The sequence below is a fragment of the Mytilus galloprovincialis genome, chromosome 6 (assembly GCF_965363235.1).
Source record: "Mytilus galloprovincialis chromosome 6, xbMytGall1.hap1.1, whole genome shotgun sequence".
Classification (NCBI taxonomy): Eukaryota; Metazoa; Mollusca; class Bivalvia; order Mytilida; family Mytilidae; genus Mytilus; species Mytilus galloprovincialis.
Window position 1 is genome coordinate 20,133,102 of NC_134843.1, and position 16,474 is coordinate 20,149,575.

Genomic DNA, 16,474 nt, shown 5'->3' on the forward strand with positions numbered 1-16,474 from the left:
AGGGCTATCTGCCATTGCTGAGTGCTCGCGCGTTTATATACTAAATTGCAATTGTCACGTGACATACTAATCCAATGGAAACTTGTCCTTTCCGGGAAGCCGGAACTATAAAAATTTCAGATAATGAAAAACATGATATACATATCATCTTAAGTTGTCCGAACATTGTCCTTATACATAAAATATCAAAACAAAGCTATAGCATCTGAAATATCGACAAAGAAGCTTGAAATAAACAATCGGACACCACTGCGCGCGCATTGATTTAGCAGACGATCTGCGTAATTACATAATACGTAAATAACATACAACATAGTTCATTTCAACCATCTAAATATTTACAATATATTTGTGTCCGGCAGGGTATACTTATTAAAAATCTTATCTGTGGTATTAAAAATACAATATTAGATCAAATGTCCAGGGGACGAATTGGTATTTAAAGATATCAAAACACATGTTTCGGTCCCCACAAAATGGCAGACGACAAAGTCTCCGTAAATAAACAATTCGATTGAAGTATTTTCCTATGTATATCAGGCATATTAGACGTTTAAATATGAATATTTGGTTACAAGAAATGATCCTTAATACGGGAATTACATGATATATAGCATGTAGAAGGTAAGCCATGAGTAATTACATACATTCCCTGCCGTAACACTTGTACAACAAAAATGTAAACAAATGAAAAAATCATTTCACTTCCAGTGTTTTACGCATTAAAAATTTGTTATCCTTGATAATTGTCAACATCATCTTGAACCTATATACAAACATAAACTAGAAATTCATATCATAGCTGATGAAATGCTTCCCCCCTTTATATTTGGTAAACAAAAAAAAAAATGAAACTTTGGCCTGTGAAATCCATACATAAAAATAGTAAATTAATGCCAAAAAATGTTTTACTTGCTCGTGCGAGCCAAGTTACTATGCGTAAGAACACAACCGTTATGTTTAAAAGAATAATATTTCCTTTTTCTGAATTTATAATATCATAACAAGTACTTCCAATGCCTTACACTTCCCCCAACTTCAATATATATTAATTCTCCTGAATTAAAAAACCAGTATAACTATGTTATTTAAAAGAATTGTTCATAAATTGTCTTTTTCTTCATTGGTCTTCACCAAGTCTAAGTTGTACACCCACTGCATCAATTTTGTTCAAGATAATGTCTGTTGATGTGTCTCTCTTTGATGATGATGCTTCAATCATATCAAGCAATTGTAAGGTGGTGGGATCGTCTGTTTTACTCTTAATGATATTGGCAATTGCTTGGTACAGATAGTATCTAGACTTAACTGTCATTGTATTGCCCTCTGTTGATTGTGGGGTTTTCGTGCCTGGAAGTGCCAAAAAGTGATACTTTAATAGAAGCTCCTCCTTTGAAAATTGAAGCTGTTTCCCCGGTGTTTAACTCCAATGCAATGCTAGCATACTCCCAATTGAAATATCTTTGTTCAGGGGTCATGTTTTTCCAGATCTTCGGGGGCCATTTCACTTCAGCTGGTATGGTAATCAAAGTTACGATTTTATTCTTTTTCCCATTCCCTCCTCCCAGCTGGGAAAAGTGGCATCCCACCTCTCCTTAAAAGTTTGTCTGCTCTTTCACTGGCAGTGTAAAACTGTTCACTTTGCAGGTTCTCTCCTTCCTGTAGTCTTATTAGTTCTGCTTCATTTGACCTGGTTTCTTCTGCTAATCTCTTGGTTTCTGCCTCCTCCTGTCTCCTTAGTTCTTCCTCTTTCATTCTAATTTCCTCATCCTGTTTGTGTTTTTCCCTTCTCTTTTGTTCTGCCTCCTTTAGTCTGACTTCCTCCTCCTGTTTCTGTTTTTCCTGCTTCTTACGTTCTTCCTCCTTCTGTCTGATCTCCTCCTGTTCCTGTTTTTCCTTTCTCTTTTGTTCTGCTCCCTTTAGTCTGACTTCCTCCTTCTGTTTCCGTGTTTCCTGCTTCTTATGTTCTTCCTCCTTCCGTTTGATCTCCTCCTGTTCCTGTTTTTCCTTTCTCTTTTGTTCTGCTTCCTTTAATCTGACTTCATCCTCCTGTTTCCGTGTTTCCTGCTTCGTATGTTCTTCCTCCTTCCGTTTGATCTCCTCCTGTTCCTGTTTTTCCTTTCTCTTTTGTTCTGCTTCCTTTAGTCTGACTTCCTCCTCCTGTTTCTGTGTTTCCCGCTTCTTATGTTCTTCCTCTTTCCGTTTGATCTCCTCCTGTTCCTGTTTTTCCGTTCTCTTTTGTCCTTCCTCTGTTAATGTCATTTCCTCATCCTGTTTCTTGTAATCCTTTCCTTTCTTTATTTTCTTTGCCTTCTGTTCCTGGTGGTTAGTCTTTTTCTTTCTTTTCTCTACATATCTCTCTTCTTCTTTCTCGGTCATCTTTCTACCCTTCTTCTGGCTTGTTGGTTCTTCTAAAATCTCTGGTTCTTCATTGTCGCTGTCGTCTTCCAAAATGATATCAGATGTTGATGGTGTTTTTAGTGGTGATAGTTGATTTGTGGCGGCTTTTGTCTGTTTTCCTGGGAATAATTCGCCTGATGTTTTTATATCCGTTATATACTCCTCCTTTATTGATAATTTCCTAGCCACTACAGGAGTCACTATAGACTTTAGTTTACCGTCTATCGAGACAGAGAAGGTATGTGATCCTGCGTACTTTGTGTTAACTAGTGCTGTCATCCTTCTAATCAGAGCGTCAAGCATTTTTTGGTCTCTAAGAACGGAGTCATTCAAATGGATCATATAAAATCTTATAGAAACTCCAAGGTCCAATTTAAAAATGGCTGTAGAGTCTCCAAGTCCCAAAGTTAGTTGCTGGAGGGCCAGCCCTTCATAAATAGTGGGGCGTGTTGGTGGTTAAGATCCATTGGGTTTCTCCGACTCAACCTCTTCTTCTTGTGTACCTTTTACCATCTCCTTCGGACACTTCCACCCTAGAGTCCATTCCTCTTTCTTTTTTTTTTTTTTTATAATGAATTTTCTTTATTGTAACAAATAGACTAGCACAACATGTATGAACAAAGGTGTACAGAATGGCATTTTAACACAAAAGAAGTATTATATAATAAAACAACAATTGAATATATATGGTGGTGCAATAGTAGCTTGAAAATAAATAAATATCTTATAACATTGAAGTCTTACTTGTTCTTGCGATATGCATAAGTGGTGTTTCAATCAAATTTTAACATTTATTATTTATTCTATGATAGGGGCCCAGGGACTCCAGTATTTGTTATATTCCTCTACAGAGAGGTTTTTAAATGAAATGTATTTTTCTAAATTCAAGTGTTCCTTTAAATAGTTTTTTAAAGCATTTAAATTTGGCAAAACTTCTTGTAGTTTTGTTCGGTAGATGTAGTATTTTGAAAAAAGAATAATCTTATTTTTAACAAAATTCAATTTAACATTTTCTAAGATACCAAATAAAATAATCATAATATTCAAAGGCAGTTCAATATTTGTCATTTCAAAAATCCAAATGTTTAGTGCATGCCAGAGACTGGCGACCATCGGACAGCTCCAAAATAAATGTTCTATGGTCTCTGGTCCTTCTTTACAAAATGTACACATGTTGTTACTATTTATTTTCATCTTGTAAAGTAGTGAATTAGTTCCCAAAATTCTATGGATAATTCTATATTGGAACCAGCTAAGCTTAGTGCTTTTACTATATTTTGTACACGAAGTGTGTATTTTTTTCCAGTTAATACCAGTCATATTAAGATGGTTCTCCCATTTTTCCTTTGCAGCAAATGTAATATATTTTTCATTCAATATGTTGTACATGTCTTTTGAACCTTTTTTTGATTCAAAAAAGATACTTATGTTAAAAGGTATTATTGCATGAATTCTTCTCTCGTTTACTTCAATATTTATCGTGTTTAACCACTCATTAAGCGAGTGTGCTATTCCATAATAATGTAAAATATTTGGCCTAAATTGATATAATTGTTGGAAATTTTGAAATGACATAACTTTGCCCTGGTCATCTAACAAATCTTGCACTGTCCAAATTCCCGCATTTGCCCAGTTTTTATAGTAGACTCTTGAACCACCAATTTTAAAGTTTTCTACCTCCCATAAAGAATAAGATAGAATTTCATCAATACATCTTGGTTTTCTAATTTGATTAAGGGTTTTCCAAGCATCAAAAACTTCTTGCCAAAATTTATTTGATGACCTTTTAATAGGCCCAATATAACTTATTTCAATAAAATTTATTTGCTCCACAATAGAGACTAATCTCACCCACTTTGAATTCGAATTATACAAACGTCTCACCCATGTAAGTTTTAGTCCCTGTATAAATGCTTTTAAATTTAGCATTTTTAAACCACCCTTATAATAATCTTGACATAAAAGATCTCGCTTGACCTTATCTGGTTTATTATCCCAGATAAAAGCATACATTTTATTTGTTAAATTAAGTAACATATTCTCATCTGGACTAGGGATAGATAGAAACAGATGATTTAATTTAGCTATGACCAAAGTTTTTAAAATGGTAATCTTTCCAAAGGGGGTGAGATACTGTTTTGACCATTTTTTCAAAGTGTTGTCTATATTATCTAAAACTGGCCTATAATTTAAATTAATCATTCTATCTAGGTCGACTGAAAAAGTAATTCCAAGTAGTTTAAATGTACTGGAGCCCCATTTCAATCCCCACTTTACACAAATTTGATCCTGACTATGTTTTTTGCTACCTATCCAAATAACACTTGTTTTTTCTATATTTATCTTAAGTCCCGAGATTTCAGCATACAATTGGAGAACACGAAGAGATGCATCGAGCGATTCTGGCGAGCCATCTAATATCAAGGATGTATCATCTGCATATTGAGAAAGTACAAACTCTGTATCATCTATAGTAATACCCTTTATCTCCCTACTATTTCTTACCAAAATGCCTAATATTTCTGCACATAGCAAGAAAATATAAGGGGATAAAGGATCTCCCTGTCTACAGCCTCTCTCTATAGTGAAGAATTCTGACAGACAGCAGTTTTGTGTCACCGCAGCTGTTATATTGTTATAGAAGGTTTTAACCCAGGATATAACAGATTCACCAAAATTAAAATATCTTAATGTATCATAAAGAAATGACCAAGATATGGAATCAAATGCCTTCTCAAAATCAATCAGCAGGAGAATTCCTGGAATATTATTTTCTTCAGTAAAATGTAGAATATCATATATCAATCGACAATTTTCGCCTATATATCTACCTGGAACAAAACCAGTTTGATCCGAGCTTATTAATTTTGACAAAACAGATTTTATTCTCTCTGCTATACAGCTTGATGCCAATTTATATGTAGAATTAAGTAAAGTAATAGGTCTCCAATTTTTAAGAAATTGTTTTGGTTTACCATCTTTTGGAATACATGTAATCACTCCCTGCCTCTGGGTGACAGACATTTGGCCCTTCCCATACCCAAAATTTATAGATCTAAGGACAAATTTACCAATATCAATCCAAAAAATTTTAAAAAATTCTGCAGTGTAACCATCAGATCCAGGACTTTTGTTATTTTTCATCCTCTTTAATGCTGCAGTTAATTCAGAAAAATTAATATTTCCCTCCAATAATTGCTTTTCATCCTCGCTAAGCTTTGGTATCTCGTCATAACAACATTCCCGTGTTAAATCAACCTTTTTTAAACAATCTTGTTTTCTATAAAGTTTTTCATAAAACACCTTTGTCTGATTTAAGATTTCTTTTTGTTCCTCCACTATAACACCATTTTCTAAAGTAAGTTTTTGAATAGTCTTATTAATATAATTTCTAGTCTCTAGATTTAAAAAAAAATTAGTAGGTTTTTCTCCTTCTTCAATCCACTGACTTCTTGACCTAACATATTGTCCCTGAACCTTCTTTTGTCTATACATTTTAAGTTCTGCTTTTTTCTGATCAATCTCTTCCAGATTTTCTACTGTTAGAGCATTTTCTTCTAATTGTTTTAATTTTGAAATAATTTCATTTTCAATTTTTATACCCGCCTTTTTTTTATAAGAGGCATATGAAATAGTTTTGCCACGTATTTCTGTGAGTAGAGTTTCTAAAAATAACTGGTCATCAACAGTAAATTCAATTTCAGAGTTGTCAATATTTTGTAAATTTTCATCTCTATATATCTTGACAGCATATTGTTCTTTTACTATATTTATGAGGTTTTTTATCTCTTTAACATAGTCAGTATCATGAAGAAGAGAATTATTAAACTTCCAAAGGCCTCTGCCTTTTATAAATTCATTAATCTTGAAAGAAAAGACCACAGGTGAATGATCAGACCTGTAACTATTATCAATTTTAACATCATTAACAAAGTGAAAAATATTATCAGAAATCAGAAAAAAATCTAAACGAGATTGTTTAAAGGGTTTTTTTTTCCTCCAAGTAAATCTTTTCAGATTGGGGTATAATTCTCTAAATGGATCAACTAGATTAAAGTCTTCCATTAGCTGTAATACTTTTTCTCTAGACTTTGGGTTGTTGATATTAACATAATTATGGGTATCAAGATTAAAACTTTGAATGAGGTTAAAATCTCCACAAAGAATACAAGATTGGTTATCAAATTCCTCAATAATGTCAGCCACCTTTTGATAAAAGCAAGGAGTGTCTACATTTGGCCCATAAATATTTACTAAAGTAATTCTTTGTTCTTCAATTGTAATGTCCAATCCAAGAAGATTTCCACCCTCATCTTTTTTAACTTTGTGAATTTGAAGATCAAAGTTTTCATTAAAAAAGATGGCCACCCCTCTCTGATTGGATGTAAATGAATTGAAAAGGCATTCTCCCTTCCACTGATTTTTAATATTTAATTCATCTTGTTCTGTAAAATGTGTGTCCTGAAGACAATATACATTAAAATTCTTCGACTTTAAATAGTTCAAAACATCTCTCCGTTTCTCCTTTGTATACAGACCTTGACAATTATAAGAAATTATTTTAAGAATATCACCCTTCATGCATGCGTTTAGCTTTATCAATATTTATAACTCTAATGATTAGTGAGTATACATAAATATACCATGAAATTTGTGAAATCAAGGGACTTTTAAAGTTCTTTTCCTTTAAAACTGTATAGTTTTTCCAGATCTGTGAAACCTTAAGACATATTTGTAATTTACAATAAATACATATATAAGAAAACATAAAATACAATAGCAAGACAAAGTCCAACATTAAAATCAAATACTAAATTTGCACTCTGAGACATTCACTGTTGTTGTATAGGATAGTCACTCTAAATGGTCTATGGGAGATAACTCAGAAGAAATTTCAATAAATACATTGGATTCAGATGGAAATTTAATTTGAGCACCCAACAGTGAATATCTGTATAGTTCATGTTATGTACATATTTTGAAAGATTATTTCATTCCTATAATTTCATATTACATTTAATTTTCTTACTGTCATTCTTTCGAACACACACAGATACTTTTCCATTATATGTGGTTATGGCAAAAAAGAAAAGATCACACAAGAAGCACAAGTATACAAATGTCCATTGTTCTGCCTTCAAATCTGATCCAGTCAGATTTGTCAATATTTTTATCATAAGATGTTGTCTTTATAACGGGTTCATTCATTTTGAAAAACAGTTTTAGTTAAATGAACTATTAGATGCATTCTAAATAAGCTTATTATGTACAATATTTCAAGACTGTCAGAGTTGTTCAATTGACTACATGTAGATATTGGAATTTCTATGTTTGTCCTTTGTATTTATGTATTAAAACTCCAAAGTCAAATACACAGATTTATATAATCCTATGTCTATTTAAGAAGGCAGAGATGTTTTATACTCAATATATCTCTGATACATTTGTACCATTAAAGATCAATATTCTTTATGATATTATGAGGTGCAGTTGTAAATATATAAGATTTATCTAAATATTAATATTTCTTGCTTAAAAGAACAGTGCGTAGTTGAGAGATGATTTCAAAAAATTAAAAACTCTGACTGACTTCAAATGTAGTGTCACTATATATATGTAGCAAAACTTTTGTATCACAGTGTAAATCAAATTAACGCATGATCAATATATCTTGAAAACTAACAAAACTATCTAACAGTCAAACACAGACTGCACATTCTGAGTGTGTGTATGCATATCTTATTAATGAGTAAGTTTCAGCAAAGATTGTGTAAAACTTACTACAGTAAAGTCATTTCATTATAATGTACATGTACCATAAACACAACCAAGGAAAGATAATTTTAAACAAGCGTCTCATTCTTAAATTTGAAATATAAACATCACTTTAAAAGTGGTCTGTCCTTTACATATTCTAACTTCAACTCATTTGTGTCAGTCTGTATTTGATAAAATAAAGTAAAGCATATAGCAACCACAGCATTAAGCACATTATAGCAGTTCAGAATAAAAGTAAATAACTAGCAATAGCAAAAACTATGCATGTATAAGCAGCAGAGAATAAACATATAAATGAATAATAAAGGCAAAAATTTTAACTCAGCAAATTGGAAAATGAGTATATGTATATATATAAATCAGAATTAGCATTTACATTGATATGTGTCTGCCAATATATTGCAGATAATCATGCAAGAAAGCATAGAGAACAAGCAAAACTAAAGTAACAAAAAGCAAATAACAAATAAAAAATAAAAAAAAAAATAAAAAAAAACACAAACCAATTAAGTATTTGCATAAATAGATTATAAAGCTGGAATGAAATTCCCTGTTCTATACTTACAATTTGGTATCAATTTATTAATGGTATCTGTGAAAATATGATGAAGAAAAAGGTTATACATGTACATGTATGTATTTAAACAAATAACTATGGCAATGGCTTATTGTTTTACAAGTAAAATTTTGTATAAAGACATGTAAATTATTAGAAAAAGGTATATATTGTTTTGTATCGCTGATCATTCTCTTGTGCTCCATGGTTCCCCTCTATTTTTACGGGTTTCCTCTTTCTTTCTGTTGGTGTTGTCCACCCTGTTTAAAAATTCCAGAACCTCAATCCTGGCTTTCATTGCTTCCTGTGAATTCTCATTTGATGGTAGGATTACCTTAGCATATGTCTCTGGGTAGTTTGCCATCCAAAACCCATTGTTTTCTCTCAGGAAGCTATAAGGCATCAGTTCTATTTTACTGCGGTGGTGAGCCATGACATGCTCCTTAAGGTCAACCATCCTCCTGTAGGACTTCTCTTCAGGACACCAAACACAAATGACCGAAAGCCTTTTGTGTGGGGCAGCTGCCAGATGATTTTTCAGTTGTCTCCTTGTCCTAAACGTCATGGGACACAGCCAACACTTTGCCTCAATTTGGGATGATGGTCTCATTCTGACATTGAATCACCAATTATAAATCCCTCCACCATACAACATATATTAATACAATACATAATATCATGTAGTGTCCTGTAGTGTGACTATATTTGTTTGTGTGTTTAAAATCCTCCCCCCCATATGGCATATGCTGGTAGTAAATGGATCAAGCTAAGTTTCAGTCTAAAAATATGATATCCACCCCCTTGGTCTCCCTATTTCAAAAATCTCAAGCCTCTGTCTGATCTCCTCCTGTTCCTGTTTTTCCTTTCTCTTTTGTTCTGCTTCCTTTAGTCTGACTTCCTCCTTCTGTTTCCGTGTTTCCTGCTTCTTATGTTCTTCCTCCTTCCGTTTGATCTCCTCCTGTTCCTGTTTTTCCTTTCTCTTTTGTTCTGCTTCCTTTAATCTGACTTCATCCTCCTGTTTCCGTGTTTCCTGCTTCGTATGTTCTTCCTCCTTCCGTTTGATCTCCTCCTGTTCCTGTTTTTCCTTTCTCTTTTGTTCTGCTTCCTTTAGTCTGACTTCCTCCTCCTGTTTCTGTGTTTCCCGCTTCTTATGTTCTTCCTCTTTCCGTTTGATCTCCTCCTGTTTGCCATCCAAAACCCATTGTTTTCTCTCAGGAAGCTATAAGGCATCAGTTCTATTTTACTGCGGTGGTGAGCCATGACATGCTCCTTAAGGTCAACCATCCTCCTGTAGGACTTCTCTTCAGGACACCAAACACAAATGACCGAAAGCCTTTTGTGTGGGGCAGCTGCCAGATGATTTTTCAGTTGTCTCCTTGTCCTAAACGTCATGGGACACAGCCAACACTTTGCCTCAATTTGGGATGATGGTCTCATTCTGACATTGAATCACCAATTATAAATCCCTCCACCATACAACATATATTAATACAATACATAATATCATGTAGTGTCCTGTAGTGTGACTATATTTGTTTGTGTGTTTAAAATCCTCCCCCCCATATGGCATATGCTGGTAGTAAATGGATCAAGCTAAGTTTCAGTCTAAAAATATGATATCCACCCCCTTGGTCTCCCTATTTCAAAAATCTCAAGCCTCCTCAAGACAGTAAGTTGTCGTTAATTGCTTTCCGCCGCGCAGCTTGCGCATACAAAAAAAACGCTTGGCAGTAGTTTAATCTGCCATTCCCCTGGCAGGAAGATTCATCCTTCCCTTACAGCCAATAATATGTCCTGAGAAACAATGGCCATTTGTATCCCTTACATATTCTTCCAGAGTGGATCCAACTCTAGGAATTCCATCATGACTTTCTCCAGTCTGAGAAAAGTCAAACAGTTACTCTTAAACATAGTAACTCATCAAAACAATTAAAAACGTAACAACTTGTACAACTAATTTCGGCTATTCAAACAACGTTGAAAGGCATCTCAAACCTTCCTACTGGAGAACCAAGTGGGCGGATTCCGTCCTTGATAGGGCAGTAGTCTATCAATGTGGTAGACCTTCCCTGGCTGTTTCTTTGACCTTCTCACAAGGTAAGTGATGTCGTCAATTTTCCTTGTAACAACATATGGTCCTTTCCATTTTGATGTCAACTTATGACAAATTCCCTTTTTCTTCGATGCATCATAAAGCCATACAGCTTGACCTACTTGTAATTCGCGCTTTACTGCTTTCAAGTCATAGTGACGTTTTTGATACTCAGAATTCTGCTTAAGATGTTTCCTAGCAAGTACATGTGACTTTGACATTGCGTCCTGTAATTCATTTACATATTTATCTGTTTCAGGGGAAGTGGATTCGTTTGGTCCATCAGGACGTGGAATAACAGCTTCCATAGGAAGAAATATGTTTCTGCCAAACATCATCATGTTAGGGGTCTGTCCTGTACTGGCGTGAACTGATGATCTGTATGCCATCATAACCTGTGGCAAAATCTCATCCCAGTTTCTCTGATCATTTTGACAATAAAATGTTAGCATGCTTAGGAGTGTTCTGTTAAATCTTTCTACGCTTCCGTTGGACTGGGGGTGTTGACTTGTACTTCTAGTTTTGTCAATTTTAAGTAGATCACACAGATCTTGAAACAGCTTTGCTTCGAAAGACCTTCCTTGATCAGAGTGGAGCTGTAATGGTGAACCAAACCTACAAATAAATTCATTCACGATGGTACGGGCAATGGTCAGGGATTCCTGGTCCGGAATAGCATATGCTTCAGTCCATTTAGAAAAGCAGTCGCAAAGGACCAGAACATAGCGGTTTTGTCGTTTTGTTAACGGAAGAGGACCAAGAATATCAATCGCCACACGTTCCATAGGCTCGCCAACCAAGTATTGACCCAATGGAGCCTTGTTCCGCTTCAGTGATTTCCTAGCAGCACACTGGTCACATTCCTTGCAGTACCTTGTGATGGAGCTTTTCATAGCTGGCCAGTAAAAGAGTTGCTGGATCCTACTTAGCATTTTATCTGGTCCTAAATGACATGCAGATGGAACGTCATAAAAATACTTGAAGACTGTCTTTTGGTGTGATTTTGGTACCAGGAGCTGCAATTTGAAGTTGTCTACATTGTCTTTATCAGAACAATAAAATTTTCTATAAAGCATGCCATTGTTTATTGTTAGCCTATCCCATTGTCGCCATATTGTCTTCTGGAATGATGTTCCTTTTGATACTTGGTCCCAGTCAGGTTTATTTTTCTTTTCTTGAAGATATGTCAGAATGAGTGACATGTCTAAGTCTTCCAATTGGCATTGTCTGATACTATCTGGGTCCCATCCATCAATGCAGTAACCACTTGGTGTAGCACTATACTGATTTCCTGTCTGACTTCTTGTACATACTCGTACTATTTCTATTCTTGGTGTTGGTTCTTCATTTTCGTGTAACTCCTGGTTAACAAAATCAGTTTCTTCAAGTTGGATTTCGTCTGTTTCATCGATATCGTCGCTTGCGTGGTTTCCAGATTCTTGTCTCTCGCATGATTTACAAGGTCTTCTGGACAGAGCATCGGCATTTGAGTGTTTCCTTCCAGCTCTGTGTGTTACTGTCAAATTGTAAGTTCCCAGTTCTTCGAGCCATCTGGCTGTTTGACCAGTGGGTTTCTTTAGATTTTTCATCCATGATACAGCTGCGTTATCTGTGCGCAGCAAAACTTCCTGGCCATATAGATAATGATGAAATGTCTTTAGTGCTATAAATACAGCAAGTAGCTCTTTTCGGGTTACACAGTATGCCTGTTCATGTATGTTCATAGATTTGCTCATGTATGCTATAACTCGTTCAAGACCATCTTGAATTTGTGACAACACTGCTCCGACAGCCTTATCACTTGCATCTGTGTCAAGTATGAATGTCAAATTTGGCAGTGGGTAGGCAAGTACAGGTGTACTTGTTAAAGCGCTTTTCAACTGTTGAAATGCCTTTTGACACTCATCATTCCAAGCAAAACGGCTATTCTTTTCACAAATTTTGTGCATTGGTCTTGCAATTGCTGCAAATCCCTTAACAAATCGCCTATAGTAAGAGCAAAGTCCTAAAAAGCTGCGCACCTGTTTTTCAGATTTAGGGACAGGCCAGTCATCTATTGCTTTTGTTTTCTCTAGATCAGTGGAAATTCCCTCCTCGGACACGATATGCCCAAGGAACCTAACTTGTTTTTGAAAGAAAATGCATTTGGCAGGTTTCAATTTAAGATGTGCATTTTGTAGACGTATAAAGATTCTTTCCAGCCTCCCAAGACCCTCTTCAAATGTCGAACTTATTGATATGATGTCGTCCATGTAGAGTAATAGTTCTTTCCACTGTTGCCCTCTGAGAACATTTTCCATCAGACGCTCAAAAGTAGATGGTGAATTTGCAAGTCCAAAGGGCATGACAGTGAACTGGTATAACCCTAAACTTGTCAGAAATGCGGTCTTTTCCTTGTCTTCAGGAGCCATGCCGATTTGCCAAAATCCTGAATTTAAGTCCATTGATCCGAAGAATTTTCCCCCAGCGAGCGAGTCGAGGCACTCGTCTACTCTCGGAATCGGGTAGGAATCTTTTTTCGTGACGTCATTCAAAATTCTGTAATCAACACAGCACCTAGGGCTGCCATTTTTCTTCATTACAAGGACTATATTTGATGCCCAAGGACTAGAAGATGGTTCGATGATTCCTTTGTCCAACATCCGATTGACTTCTGATTTTTCCATCTCTTGCTTTCCAAGTGGCATACGTCTAGATCTCTGCCTAAAGGGTACTGCATTTCCTGTATTTATTCTATGTGTTACAAGGTCTGTCCTCCCTATGTCATCATCTGTCCTTGAAAATACATTTTGGTACTGTGAAAGGAGTCTGGAGAGTTGTTGTCTTTGGTCCTCATTTATATAAGTTGAACTCCTTTTTAATAAGTCAGTAAGATGTTCTGGTATTTCTTCACTAGCTGTAAAGCAATCTTTCTGTAGTGTTCTAATCTGCTCTGGTTTCAAATCATGCTCAGTATATGATTCACATGTTCCTATTGTTTCCTTTTTATACAGTTTAACTTCGTCGTCACCATAGTTGACAACATTAACAAAGTGTACTTGGTCTTGTGTATTTATAATCCCAGGTATGGTTAATGTAGACTTGGCTGTTCCTGTCGTGCCCTCTATTAATCCGTATTCTGTTAAATGATTGACTCCCGGTATTTCTACAGGCATCATAGTACTCGTCATTGGAGGAATTGTCATGTTGTCCTTAATTTCTACTCTGCAAATCATATTTGCCTTCCCTCCAATCCAACATTGTATTTCCTGGTTGTGGATCGTGTGCAAGACCATGCGCTGATAATTTACTTTACTAACTTCCTTTAGTAAGAAATCCTGTCCAAGTATTCCATCCTGATTGATATTGCATATCATAAAATTTTGACTGAAAATTTCTTGACCAAGCATTAGTTCTAAAATGATCGATCCAATGGCAAAAACCTTATTGCCATTAACGTCAAATATTTCGGACTTGTTTGGTACTAAAGAACACCAAACATTTGAAGGCAATTTTTCGTAAACATCAATAGATAATATTGACGCTGTTGAGCCACTGTCAATTAAAAAGTTGACAGGAAACCCAAAAATTAATCCATTTGTATAAAACCCGTTATCCCAATTATCATCTGTTTCCCCTATATGTCCTGTCCGGACATGTTTTTCTCCCTTCATATCAGGCCTTTTATCTTCTGTCACTAGCTCACGACCTATTGAGCCAGCGTTCTGTCGTTTCCCTGGTTGTGATTAAAAGAGGTATTTTGTCTTTGGTTGCCCTGGAAATTCCCTCTAGCTCTTTGGTTGTTTTTGTGTGGACAGTTCCTCATAAAATGGTCTGGGGAGTTACATCCGTAGCATCTGCCAGTATTTGCCCTCTTTGATTCCCGACTTCCATGTCCTTGTTCCAGCTTTGCTATCCTATCTTGTAATTCCTGCAAATTGCTATGGTAATCCTTTTCACTCATGTGTCCTTCGGTGTCCTTGGATTCCACAGCTCTGATCATTGTTGACTTCTTTTTGTCTTGATCCCCCAATATTGATTCATACCTCTCTATTACATCAACAGCGTCTGCTATTGTGTGGCATTCCTTGTCAATACAACGACATTTCATCTCCACAGTTATTACCTTGAATAACTGGTTTAATGCAAGAGACTCCTGCGCTGTCCAGGTCATAGTACGCCTTTTGCGCTAGTTGCCTTATATCATCCCCCACCTCAGCTATGCTTTCCCCTGCCATGCGCCTGCGCATCTCTAACTTTGAGAGCCAACGATTTTTGTGTTTTGAACTCCCAAACCTCTGATCTAACTTTTGTGTTAGCATTTGATATGTGCGCCTGTCGCCAGCAGACAAGCTCATGTAGTATGTCCTTGCTTGGCCCCTTAAGCTAGCTGCCAAAAACAACAGTTTTGTACGGTTTCCCCATTGTCCCAATTCAGCGCAGTCATCAAAATGCGACAAGTATTCCTCCCAACAATCCTTACCAGAGAAGGGCTCAGGTTTAAGTGTTACCTTTGGTGGGCCAATTGGTTGCATATTATGATTACCCCTACCATTCCTATCGTCAAAATCATGTCTCTGATATTCATCCCGTCCTTTATGTCTCTGATCTACTTCATCACCATGACCTTGTAAAATTGATTCCCTATCAAAGTCGTCATTGTCAGTGTGTATTTGATCCCCTTGTCCTAAGTCATCTAAATTTAAATCCCTTTCCATACGGAAATTTATTTCAGGGTCTGGGGAGTTCCTACCAGCATCAGCCATATTCTAAATAAAGACTTTTTATTTTATTTGTTGTTTCATATTTTATAGTTATAATAAATTTTTGTACAGTAAATCCACCACGTCGGGCTTAAACCACGTTTTTAAGTTGACAGGTTATTCCAAGGTTCGTATCCTGGATGCTAATTAGAATTTTAGCATCCCACTTCTGACACCAAATTGTAAGCCACCCGAGAGCATCCTGTCCTATACTCGGTAGTTTACTTTAATAACACTTAAATACAGTGTGTGACTCATGTAGCAACTCTACATTTGTATTAAACTTCCCAAATTACTTGTCAGGTATGGTCTTCGGAATGTTTAATATGTATGTATTGAGCAATCCCTTGTATTCGAGTGTTACTGAGCTAATTTTGTTCCTAACGGCTTTCCATAGTTTTTATGTTTGAACGAGCGTCCTCCAACATCTATTGTTTTCATCAGTGTAAATTCATGTGCTTTTTGTATGTGTCCAAGTTCAATAAAATAAAGTTATCTTTCCAATGTTAACAGTTTTTATTTGTTCACTGTTAAAAGTATGTAACATTATAACATCGTAAAACTATATAAATAAACAGTTGCGTTCAAGTGTACTGAATCATAAATCCTTAAATACATATTTGTGGTGTCCGACGTGGTGGGAGATAGCTTACTGTACAAAAGACGGCTAATTAAATATCATTAAACTTCATTATGTTATCCTTATTCTCACCTAAAGGTTATTGTTGCTTTATTTGTTTTTCAAGGTTTGAACTTGCCGCCAGCAAAACTTTGGGCTATCTGCCATTGCTGATTGCTCGCGCGTTTATATACTAAATTGTAATTGTCACGTGACATACTAATCCAATGGAAACTTGTCCTTTCCGGGAAGCCGGAACTATAAAAATTTCAGATAATGAAAAACAT